Source organism: Harpia harpyja, chromosome Z (genome assembly GCF_026419915.1).
Source record: "Harpia harpyja isolate bHarHar1 chromosome Z, bHarHar1 primary haplotype, whole genome shotgun sequence".
NCBI classification, from domain to species: Eukaryota; Metazoa; Chordata; class Aves; order Accipitriformes; family Accipitridae; genus Harpia; species Harpia harpyja.
This window is the reverse complement of record NC_068969.1, coordinates 93510744-93523739: the sequence shown is the minus strand read 5'-3', so window position 1 is coordinate 93523739 and position 12996 is coordinate 93510744.

Sequence of the window (12996 nt, the reverse complement as noted above, 5' to 3'; positions counted from 1 at the left end):
GCAGGTACATGATTACCAGGGTCAGTTGTCCCTCATCTTTTTTCCATGTTGATATAGGAACCTGAGGCAGATTTTCTATGTAAAACTAAATATGTTCTGGTCTATCAGTTTCATATGCTGATATTCTGACAAGTATTCCACTGAAGATGGGAGAGGGACAGCTGAATGATTCACAGAGCTAACCAAACGGTCTGCATCTGATCTCCATCCACAACTCCTCTTTGTCACTTCAGCAGCTCGGGTGCGCACCCCTCACAGAGAGTTTGATATTTGTGCTGATGACTTGCTTCTCTGGAGTCAGCACCAAATGGCAGATGAAAAGCCTTAAGAATTACCTCCCCAGGAGATATTGGCATGGTGTCTGGATGAAAAATTTTACAGACTTTGTAGTTGCATGTAATGCAACTGTTTTTTTCCTCCATAAGGAGACTTAGCAGGTCCTCTGGTTTCCCTGAAGCTGGAAATGGAAGTGGGATGTATCTACCCTTCTCTGAAAGTATTTCTTTCCTTGTTTTTTGCAGCAGCATCCTGATCAGATGAATGTTGGCTGCCCCGAACGAGAAGGCACCTGAAGACCCAGGGTGATTCCCAGTGGCTGATGGTCTGTTACAAGGCTGACACTTTTTTCACTGGTTAAGACACGACATAATGAGCTGCTAGAGGAGGATGCTCTTCCCATATACCTTCTAATGTGTTGGGAAGGATCTAGGCTTTTTTGTTTTTATTTTTCATACCAGGGCTTTTCCTTCTAAGATGATTCAGTGTGATTCTGCAAATTTTCTTTCACAGTTTTACAACATAATGGGGTACTCGCACTTTCACTACTGAGAATTAATATATGTGCTAATAATCCCATGTTTATAGGGAAGTTTTTGGAAAAGTCTAAATAAAAACCCATGTCCTGAACTGAGAATTTTTCATTAATTTGAATGAAGAAGAACGGCAGGCAGTGCCCTGCTCACAAAGCAGCTAAAACTCTGCATCTGGTAACCTTCTTGATGGGAAAGGGACCATTTTTTGCCCTTTAGCTTCCTCTGGACAATTCTATAAGAAAAAAGAGATGCATCCCTCCAAATTGCCTCAGAAACCAAATAAAAATATTTTTTGAATGTATTAGCTTTGAAGAGAAAATCTTCAGAGAAAGCTGCGCCACAAAGAAATTGACTGGATAGAGGCTCAGAGCCAAAGATAGGTCTGTTTTGAGTTACAGTAGGGTTAGGGAACACCCCATTGTAAATACTGCTTGACCTAGAAGGTACTGATTTTGGAAGGAGAAATGGGAGAATAAAAGAAATAGAAGACATAAAAGAGAAAGTCAAGAACAAAATATAAGGAAAGAAAAAATGTGTATGAAGGAAGATGGGGAAAGAAATAGACACAAAATCTCTCAAGAATATCTATTGTACGATCTTTTCTAATGGTATGAGCATGATAGAAGCAAAAAAAGAAATGTCACTTTTTTCCCAAATAAAATGGTAATTCTTACTCTAGAATTACTCTATGTGCAATACATGGACTGAGATTTTAACATCATGTAACGTAGCAACTTTTTTTTTTTAAATTGTAGGCTACTAAAGGGTATGTAAGTGCTTCATATATTGAGTAGTATATAAAAACAGCAGCATGCTATTTGTACTCCATTATGTATCACTATGCCAAAATAATAAAACAACTTTCTAAAACTGATCACGTTTTGTCTTATCCTTTATTATCAAATGTTTTGACAGGAATAGTGATTATAAACAAAAAGATTTCTATTTTAATATCTAGCTGCCATATACAGTATTAATAAAGCAGGCATGACTCTTTGAAATAAAACATTTTCCTGGGAAAATATAACACTAATTAATATACTAAAAATACTCCATTTGGTCTGATTCAGACTGCTTTGTTGCTTACAGATGATTGTGTAGTTTGCTAACAATTTGCTAAACACCCATGTCTGATAATTTTTTTTCACATAAGCCTGATCCCTGCCGTACATATGCATGTTTATTGGAAAACCACATACTAATACCACTTCAATATTATTTAATTCTTAAATTGAGTTCTGAACTGCTACCACAAATTAGATGTTTGAAAGTGAAACACATCAAATTCAGTTTGTTAATTTCAGTCTCTAATTTTTTTCTAGATACTGCTGCTTTTTAAAATTGGCACTGGGTTTGTGTCTCCTTGCAGAATTACATGCATGTTGACTACCTTCCAGATTGCATTTTTTAATAATAGCAGCTTGAAAACAACCTTGCTAAAATGTTGCAAACATAACTTTTTTCAACAATCATGATAATGCTTCTTTGTAAACATTGATGCTGCAGTAATCCAGTGGGATGGTTTCATCCCTGGTGTAGACCCACGGACAGTCTTATCTCTAGTGGAAAAGAACTGCAGCAGGAATTAATTTGGCTCAGTAAAATAAATCTCTCTTGATTTAAAGTGAAGGTTTACATCTAACTCCTGATAGTTTTATAAGTTAGCTGATTTGTTTTAGGATGTTTCTGGCATGGTATACTTCTCATTGTAAGTACTATTCCTATCATACATCCTACTGGGGCTCACTCTGTCCTCTCCCAGTTTCCTTTGGTTTATGTGACTCCTGGCTCTTTAAAAAGTGCTGCTTCTCTTGCAGTAATTCACAGTTGATGTAGAGATGTAATATTTCAGAAAATAAGTATCTGTGTTACATTATAAAATTTGAATGCTGCTGCAGCTACACTTTTCTTGACGTAGAACAGTCACTGTTTGACTAACTCAGTCAAGACACAGTTGTTATTCTGAGCTTCAGTGTCCCTGAACTGTAACCCATATGTGAGAGCTTTCCTTCTGAGTTAATCATCTCAAAGTTAGCAGTCCAGAGACTTGCAAATGTTTTTTAAATTCAGCTTTGTTGTTACTGCCCATGTCAGTCCTAGCTGTAGGAGGAAAGTTACGTTTGAATTTCTGTGTTGTTCTTAGCAGAATTCTGCTGAGACCCTCACATATGCAGTTATGGTATTATTTTTATACCTTTGCCAGTTCTTCAATATTTCATCTTCCCAAATAACAGACTACATGCAATGTTGCCAGAATCCTGTCATATACAAGGGACTTTGATTAGGTTACACTATTTTTGTCAAGCTTGTGCATAGTCAGTCAAAGAATGTAGACTGCAGCCTTAGCCTTCATATGCAAAGAGCATCAAAACTAAGCTCCTGTTTGCAATCAATCAGGGGTTGCCCTGCAAAGTTAGAGCCATCTGGGAACTACCCGATAAAGTCTAGTTGAATTTTTAATTTGTAAAACCGGTAAGAGAACTATTCTGAACAGACTGACTAACTTTAAATTCAGCTCAGTTGAACAGTTTCACCTTTCCAGGAGGAAACACAGATCTGCTCCCTTTCTATTAAGCAACTTCATTCACATTGACCTCAGCTTTTGGATTCGTCTCTTAAATACAACAAATTAACTACCTAGTTTTCCAGTGTTGCAGTTCAGTGTTGCAGGATTACAACCAACACATTTCTGGATCTAATAAAAGTATAACTTTCAATGCAATGACTTTCACAAAACAAACCCCTCTAATAGTGAAACAGACACAAGTCCAAAAAGGAATGATACTGAAATAAAAGCATGATGCACATTCAAATAAAAACCTAGATGCAACTGCATCAGGTTATGCACACACAGTAATGTTGTAAGCTAACACTTGCTCCTTGGCAACATTTATTAATGTAAGTCAGTAATTTAACCATAAGAGCTTTACAGTCAGTCAGTGCAAATAAAGATAAAATTAAACAGTTCTGTTAAATAAAAGCAAAAGAAGCACCAAAGATGAACTATTATAAGAGATAATTGATTTTAAGCATAGTAATTTGTTTCTGTGGATAATTTAGTATTCTGGCAAAGATGTCTCTAGATCATGACACGAAAACTAATGGCTTGCCTTGTCACCTATCAAAATTCCCCAGTGTTCTATTAAGCGAAATAAAAGCACTTTATAATCTTAAGGAAACTTGAGCAACCAATTGTCAGGGAAATGATTTATTTTAAGTAGTAAAAGACTAGTTATTTATCAAGCAAACTGCAATATTAATCTGGTTTAATTTGTATTTTAAGTCTTTCTGCCTGAAACAGTCTCTAGCAACTCATTTAAATGCAACCTAAATTACAATTAGAATAGGAATACCACCAAAATTACCTTTGTCTTGGCTAACTATAATCCAAAAGCTCACTTGGAAGCACCTGCAAGCAGCATTTGTTGCCAAAAAGAGAAGGCAAGATTATGCTTCCTTTGACACAATAAATTGTCTAAAATACAGAATTTTAAACATTTGCAGAACAAAGAACTTCTTGTAACCATGGCTGATTATAATTACGAGTAGTTCGGCACTGCTGAGGTACCTTGGAATGCTCATTGTTTAACCTGGAAACAATCTAAACTGAACTAAAATACAGTGTTAGTATTGCCTGAGAATATGCACGAAATACAGTCTCACTGGCTTAATCACTAGAATTTCACCTTTGGGAATAAGTAAAAGTATTGTGATCAAAAAGTTGTTATGCTAAAACAGTTTGAAGCAAATTAAATAAATAAGCAAATAAAATAAAAATCCAACAAGAAAAAAACCCAGTAGATCAAATCCAGTAAACCAAACCAAAACACTAAAAAAAAAAAACTTTCTTTCAGAAAGTACATGGATTGGCTATCTTTTGTGAATAAAAAACTCATGAATGATGAATTGTAGACTTAAAGTAAACAGACGCAAGGTGGCAATACCTTCCCAGACTGTTTTATGTGCTGTTTATTGGACTTTTCCTTTTTTTTTTTTAGCTTCAAATACAGTATAAGATACAGAAAATGTAATGATATTGTACCAAAATACTAAAGAATATTCAAGGTTTCGAGACAGACTTATTTTCCCAAGGTTATATGCCTGTAACTAGCCATAGCAGTCTTCATTAGCATCACCTGTTCTCTCTCAAAAACACAAACAAAAAGCTTATATGTATTTCTGCCAAAATTTTATATCCAGAGACTTTTATGCCAGTCTTTCAAAATCACAATTCTTTTATCTCCAGCAAAATCCAGACAAATACAACAGTTAATTTTAATGCCACCATCAAAAGCTGAAGCTGAAAAACTATCTGCAGAACAATTCAGTTAATTTGCTAGGAAATGTCGTCAGTAAGTTAGTACCAATCACAATCTTTTGCAGAGTCAAGTTTGTGAGGGCAGATGTGGTCTGCCTTTCCTTGTAACCTTGTAATACTACCTGCAAGAAGGTGTTCATGTTGCTACATTAATTTCCTCACAATACGAAGTTTGCTGTACCTGTGTATTCTGGAAAGTGAGAAAAGTCAGGGGCTCTACACTGTACACACAGTTCAGAAGAATTGCTACTGTAGAATGAGGCACTTCTTCCTCTTCACATATGTGCTAGTTTGGATCCCATCAAATCTGAATGGCAAGTAGCACTCCCTCAGGTTGAGATTTTCTACTGAATCAGTCACAACTTGTTTCATGTTTGTGTGGCAGGGTTTTGGTAGTGGGGGAGGGGCTGCAGGGGTGGCTCTTGGGAGAAGCTGCTAGAAGCTTCCCCAGCTCCAAGTCAGACCTGCCTCTGGCCAAGGCCAAGCCCATCAGTGATGGTGGTAGCACCTCTGGGATAACAGATTTAAGAAGGGAAACCTCCAGCGGAGAGGGGAGTGGGATGTGAGAGGAACACCTCTGCAGACAGCCAGGTCAGTAAGGAAGGAGGGGATGAGGAGCGGGGGAGGAGGGGATGCCCCTGCAGCCCGTGGTGAGACAGCAGGCTGTCCCCCCCCAGCCCATGGAGGGGAGCGGGGGAGCAGATGCCCACCTGCAGCCTGGGGAGGACCCCATGCCAGAGCAGGGGGATGTCCCCGAAGATGCCCGTGACTCCATGGGAAAGCCCGTGCTGGAGCAGTCTGTGACTGAAGGACTGCAGCCTGTGGAAAGGACCCACGCTGGAGCAGTTCGTGGAGAACTGTCTTCCGTGGGAGGGACCCCACACTGGAGCAGGGGAAGAGTGTGAGGAGTCCTCCCCCTGAGGAGGAAGGAGCGGCAGAGACAACATGTGATGAACTGACTCCAACCCCCATTCCCTGTCCCCCTGTGCTTCTGGGGGGAGGAGGCAGAGAAAATTGGGAGTGGAGTTGAGCCTGGAAAGGAGGGAGGTGTGGGGGAAAGGTGGTTTAAGATTTGGTTTTACCTCCCATTACCCTTGTTTTGATTTCATTGGTAGTAAAATGAAATTGATTTTGTTTCTTCCCCAAGTTCAGCCTGTCTTTTGCCCATGACCATAATTGGTGAGTGATCCCTTCCTGTCCTTGTCTTGACCCATGAGCTTTTCTTTATATTTTCACCTCCTCATCCCACCGCGGGGAGGCAGGAGTGAGTGAGCAGCTTCGTGGTGCTTTGTTGCTGGCTGGGCTTAAACCACGACACAACTGAAAGCACCATTCTCCCAGATTCGGCCTCTCATTCAGCAGGTGATTTTTTTATCCATGAATTATGCCCTGGATGGTGACAGGGGTGTGACTGACATCTTTTTCCTGACCATATTAAAGCCACCAGCTCAGTACTGGGAGAATATGATACGGGTTAGATGGAGAAGCCTCCTGCTTATCTGATGCTTAGCAGAGTCAGAGCTGTGAGGGGTTTTAAGCAGCGTCAATACTCAAGAGATAATGGGCCTAATCAAATAAACCCAGCCAAGTACAATACTATCTTACTCAGTAACAATCAAAGTCAAAGAAATCTGTCCTAACTGCTTGTTGCCATCATGGCATCTTATTGTGATCATCACTGGTTATTACAGAAAACACAAAGATTAACTGAGGTTTACCAAGAAGCCTCATTGACCCTTCTCAAGATTGTCCTGTTATGATCAGCCAATTGTCTATATATGAATTGACAGACGAGTCCAAGGGCAGTTCTGTGTAAGACTGGCTCAGCTGTGAATCTCAGGTACACTTCTCCTAGCTCAGGTGGATAGCAATATGATGTAAAAAACCTCTAATTCAAAAAGATGACTCTGAAATGACAGAAATTAGTATTGCCATTCAGAAGCCATGGTAAGACCGGGAGTGTTCAGTTTCCTCTGATCCAGAATATTACGAAGTTTCCCCTTCTTCAGAACAAGGAAATAAGAATTTCAATTTACACTTTCGCTTGATCTCTTCTACAACTCCAAAGTAAATCAAAGCAACCACTTCTTTTTATAAGTTCCTGAAGAGTGAGGTGCAAAAATTGCCATACAAGCATAAAATGAGATGTTTGCCATTGCTGACAATGTCTGCTGTTCAAGTATCAACTGCAGTCTCTGACCACGTCCAGTGGAAGGAACCCAGGCTTCCAGATGTCAGCTCCAGGATGGTTTTAATGTGATTCACGCTCCTGTCATGAAACTGCAGACTAGGCAACCCATTCTTTTAAGAACAGACAGATAAGATACTGTCATCAGCTGGAATCCCAGACACCTTTAAATAGGTGTCTGAATTGTGACTCCTGTGGCCACAGATCAAGCATGCTAAAAACTCTTTCAGTAGGCAGACGATCCATATGAACACTAAACAGCTGACGATAAAGATATGAATAACCTGGGCACGTTCTTTTGGATCACTCTTGCCTTAACTTTAAACTCTAAATTATTTTCAAGAGCCGCTTTTAGAAGATCTGTAGGTTATCATCAGCCTGGCAGATTAGGATTTCCTAAAAAGATGGCAAGGAATGGATTTTCTCCTGAGCCAGACTTCTCTCCAGCAAGAGATTCCTCTAAATACAATAAAAAATATCTGAATAAACACCACCTGTCAGTGGTGGGTGTCAGAGACTGAAGGAGTTAACGTCTCAGACACTGTGGTGGGGCAAGTTCTGCACCATGGCTCGCTCTGCCTGACAAGGAACCCTGAGTAGCAACGCACCGAACGGCGGGCAGGTGAGAGGCCGCTCAGCAACAGGGTGGGCAGGGCGGGCCGGAGGGCGCGCAGCTCCCTGCTCAGATAGGCCAAGCGGGGCCGCCCATCACGCATGTCCAGACGTCAAAGGTCGGTCGTACCTGCAGGGAGGGAGAAGTGACTCCCCAAACGACCCCCAAGCCCGCCCACCCGTTTCCCGAAGGTTCTGAAAGCACAAACTGTGCGTGACACCTAACTAGCCTAATGAGTTTGAGTGCCCGCCTGAAGGAGGGGTGTGGAGATGATAAAAGGACACAAATGGAAGCCCCAGGTGCGCGCACCCACCAGAACGGGACTGGCCCAGTAGGCTGACTGGACCAACGCTGGATGCAGGACCAGTGAAATCTTTCTCTTTTCACTCTCTGTCTCTCTCTCTCTTTTTTCCCATAATCCCCACACCTCACCCCTTCAGACATAAACCACTGACCAAGTCTGGGACTAGGAGTGGATCCAGCTGCCCCTGGGCTCCTCTCTGAGGAGGATTCTGGAAAGCAAGGGGGTCTGCTCTGAACCTCCTGACCCAACGGGAGGGATCTCCTCATTTCCTTCCCTGAACTGATCCCCAAATAAACAAGGCCTATAGTATATGTTTGGTGATGTATGGTTAGCGCATGTTACACAGTTTACTGACATAGTTTCATGCCAATTCTTGTTGTGAGCGAATAAAAGTTGAGTTTTGTGAGTTAAAGGATCCCTGGTGTCGTTTCACCTTAATCCTGATGTGGGAATCGGCAAACCTGAGTCATCGTCCTGAGAAATTGCGATGTGACAGCGGGAGACACATTGTTTTTTCCCAAGATGTGTGTCAGAACTTCAGGACTTTAAAAAAGTGGAATCTCAAGGATGTTAACATTTATAGCAGTCCCCACGTGGTCTGTTTGCCATCACTCATGTTGGACCTCACTATAGTATGCTTTCTGGATTTTAGTTTTGTGATTACTACTGCTATATCTAGTATGTCAAGATGGACAGTGTTTTCAAAGGCATGTTTTGGTGCCAGGAAGAACTTGCTTGTCTAGGCTGGTATACTTGGTTTCAACAGTGAACTCTTTTTTGTTATTATCCCTGCCTTTTATTGTTCCGTGATGTTTTAATGAATTGGCCTTGCCTGACTTTTCGTTATAAGTCGGATGCATTTGTACTAATTTATGAATATGGCACTAACGTGCGAAACTGAAAATGTGATCTCTTGGTCACAGAGCTGATGCTGATGAAATTAATGTCAAAGTCATAGACTCCAAGGTGCAGCTAATTACAAACATGCTGGTATCAATGGTCACAATGCTTTTTATATTTCTTCCCCTTGGAATTAGAGACGTCTTATTTTGAAGTAAGGGTAACTGTTAAAGCTTCTTAAATTTTGGCTGAAGGACAGTAACAGGTAAGAATAGCTCAAGTGCTGTATCTATGTATTCAGGTGCAGGATGAAACAGAGCAAGAGCAATGGCTATAGCATTTGTCAGGGATGTGTACTCTTCTGGGGCAGAAGATTTACCTCTATATTTGTTGATTAATAATGTGAAACAATTATGACAGACTAATTTCAGTCATTATCAATAGCCAAAGGCAGGGAAGGAATATCTGTGTCTATGCCTGAGTGGTTTCTAACTTACTTGGGGGAGCAAGGGTCTAACATACCCTGAAAAAAAAGTTTATGAAAGAAACAGTACCTTTTTTCTTCAGATAGGATTTGAACTTACACTGATCCATACTGCGACTCCTTGTCATGAGAAATAAGAGGGAAAGTTTTAATGCCATCCTGACCTTTCCCTTGCACTAATGTACGAGGTGTGTACATATAGCTCTAAGAAAAAGCTATTATGAACTTGCATATGTGAGGTACAAAGGTATGTACAATGGAATCTACACTGAACCATATGCAAAATAGAAATTTTTTCATGAAGCTGGACAGCATACTCAAGCGGCAGGTTTAATACTCAGTGTTAGATTTAAACCCCCTGTACGGGTCTGCCCCTTTCTACTGAGGTTTCTCATCTCCAGGACAATTTAGCCTAAGTAGCAGGAAATGAGAAAGGAAGCATGGGGAACACTGGGTAGGGAGGAACAGGGTACATGGCCTTTGTTACCAGCAGTTTAAGGCAGGAACAAAGGGGTATCAAAATGCACCCTAAAGCAGATCTACTGGGTCAACCTCTATACTGCGAGTTGCTTAGTGTATTTCAGCTATGTGAAAATGTGTCCTAACAGAAAATGTCTACTGATATTATCTAGGACAGGTCAGTATCATGTCTGGTAAACAACTGGATATTCTACTTCACATCATAGGTAGTTAAATTGTGGAAGTGTTTGTCACAGGACATTCTGGACATTAAAAAAAGTTCATGGATTTCAAAAGTGATTGCACAAATGTATAGGAATCTCAGTTAAGGACTTCACGTTGGTGATTATGAAAAGGCTTGCTCTCTTCCTGGCCCATGCTGCTGAAACGGTACACACAGGCTCATTTTTAAAACTCAACAACACACTGCACGCTAAGCACCTGTTAAGCTGTTCTAGTGCCATAGGTTTGCCATGGGTAGAAAGCTCACCTCTTTCCTCTGCTTCTTTGTGGCTTTTTCACAGCTAAGTGTTTTGTAACTGTATTAATTTATACACTAGCAAATGTACTTGACCTACTTATCTAAAGGAAGTAAATTCAGGTTGCTTATTGTTGGCCCTTGACTGGGACCTGGCACAAAATTATGATTGTGAAGTAGCAGAGGGGTCCAGCTAATTGAACCTGTCAGTATCTCTCCTCTTAAGAAAATTCGTAACTATCCATGCTTACACTATACGCTAAAAGGTCACAATCAAAGAATGGATGACTGTGGGTTAGAGCAAATTTTCATGTTACTCAGACTGGTAGATCTGAATGTTCATTGAACTTCCCAGCTTTTTTTAATGTTAGCTTTGTAGAGCTAAAAATTGACGTTAAGCTAAAAAAAATCCTTATTTCATAGAATGTACATACATAGAGTCCCAATATTAGCATTTACAGAAGCGTTAATTCCAGTTAAACAACTGTCACTTAGACATGCACAGAGAAAAAAAATGGAGAAGTTACCCTATTAGGTCTTTAGATGTAATCCCCAACCTTCCTCATTGTTGATACTACTGATGGAAGATCCTATTCCAAGCTTTTCTGATAAGGAAGATCTGTTCTTCATTACTGCCTTGAATTCTTCCATTTACTTGCCAGGATTTTTCTAGGAGCTACAGCTTCCAGCTAGCTCTATTTCAGCCTGAATCAGTTTCCCTTAAAAACTGATAATGCATTTTAGGCCATGAGAAAAATTGATTACCTCTTTCTACAGCTTTTCTTTTGCTGTAGTGAGTGACTTAATCGAGCCTAAGGAAAAAGCTCTACATTGAAGTTTCAGGTTCTGAGCATGTCCCAAGCCTAAGCAGAAAGGCTCTAGGGAATGCAATAAGATACTGTGGAGCTGCAGGAGGGTCTCAAGGGATATCTATCTATATCTTCTCAGGGTCCAACAATTAGCAGGACATGGATTTCTGAAACAGCTGACTGCCAGTTTTCTTTAATAACCACTCATGGATCTAAATTATATAAACTTGCATTTTTTGAAAATTTGTACTTAACCTTTACAACACATTTTATGGCAGTGAGCTCCATAATTTAATACAAAGCTTTATATGAAGTGCTTTATTCTAAATCTATTCTGATAATTTATTTGGATGAGATTCGATTTTGTGTTATGAAAAATAATTAATAATGCGTCTTCTCTAGACCACTCATTTATAGACTATCCTATCTACTCCTCAGTGTTTTGGGGTGTTTTTTGGGGTGGTGGTGGTGTGGGTTGTTTTTTTTTCTTTTTAAAACTAGAGAAGCTACTTAGTATTTAACAGCTTACCAATGTCAGCACAGAAGCAGGCATCCAGGGTCAATGAAGTATTTGAGCTTTATAATATTAGTAATAAGGTAAAAAGATAGCAAAATACAAAGTCTTTAAAAACAAATGAAGAAAAAAATCTAACGAGAGAATGCTAGAAAGCAAAGCCAAGAAACTTAGCTATTTGAATAATTAATTAAAAATACTGTAAGGTAAATGTGTATAGATTAGTCAGACATTACAGCTAGACTTTGAATAATGGAGGGCAGTTGAGCAAGCAGTATGAAACAAAAAAAAGTCAATGTTCATGCACAACAGCACACAGTTCATGCCTAATCACCACTTGTGTGGGTAAAATGAACAGCATTCACTCAAAAACACAAAAGATGTAATGATTTTTTTGCTTAACATTTAGTAGGGCTAAAAAAGGCAATTATGTTAGAACTTACATTAGATTGGTCCCCCCTTCCTCTCCCATGTGTCCTTATATTCTCTTGTAAAGTTGTCACGTGAAATACTCTGTTGAGTCCTGTTCAGGACTTTCATAGTAATTTTTAGTAGCTGCAAGACCTAACTGCAAAAAATAGCCTGATTTCAGTCATTGCATTTAGTTTCTTTATCTAAGAAGTTGAGGACAACTTCCTAGTACAGGTCATGGAGAGCCTGACCAGAGGAGAGGTCCTGCTGGATCTGTTGCTCACTAATGCAGAAGAACTTATCAGAGAGGTCAAGACTGGAGGTAGCCTGGGCTGCAGTGATCATGTCCTGGTGGAATTCTCAATCTTGAGGGGTACAGGATGGGTAAAAAGTAAGAGTCAGAACCTCAGAAAGGCAAACTTTTGACTGCTAGTACCTGAGATCCCTTGGGAAACTGCCCTCAGAGGCAAAGGAGCGAATGCAAGCAGGGAGATATTTAAAGACATTTTTCTTAAGGCACAAGAGCTCTCAAACCCAATGTGCAAGAAGTAGGGCAGGGGAGGCAGGAGGCCAGCTTGGCTAAGTCAAGACCTCTTAGCCAAACTAAAACACAAAACCAAAATTCATACACAGTGGAGTCAGGGATATACATCCTGGGGAGATTACAGGGATACAGCCCGGGAGCACAGGGGTGTGCTCAAATCCTACTCTGATTTGATTGGTAATCAATTAATTTCCCTGGGTCAAGTCCATTTTGCCCGTAACA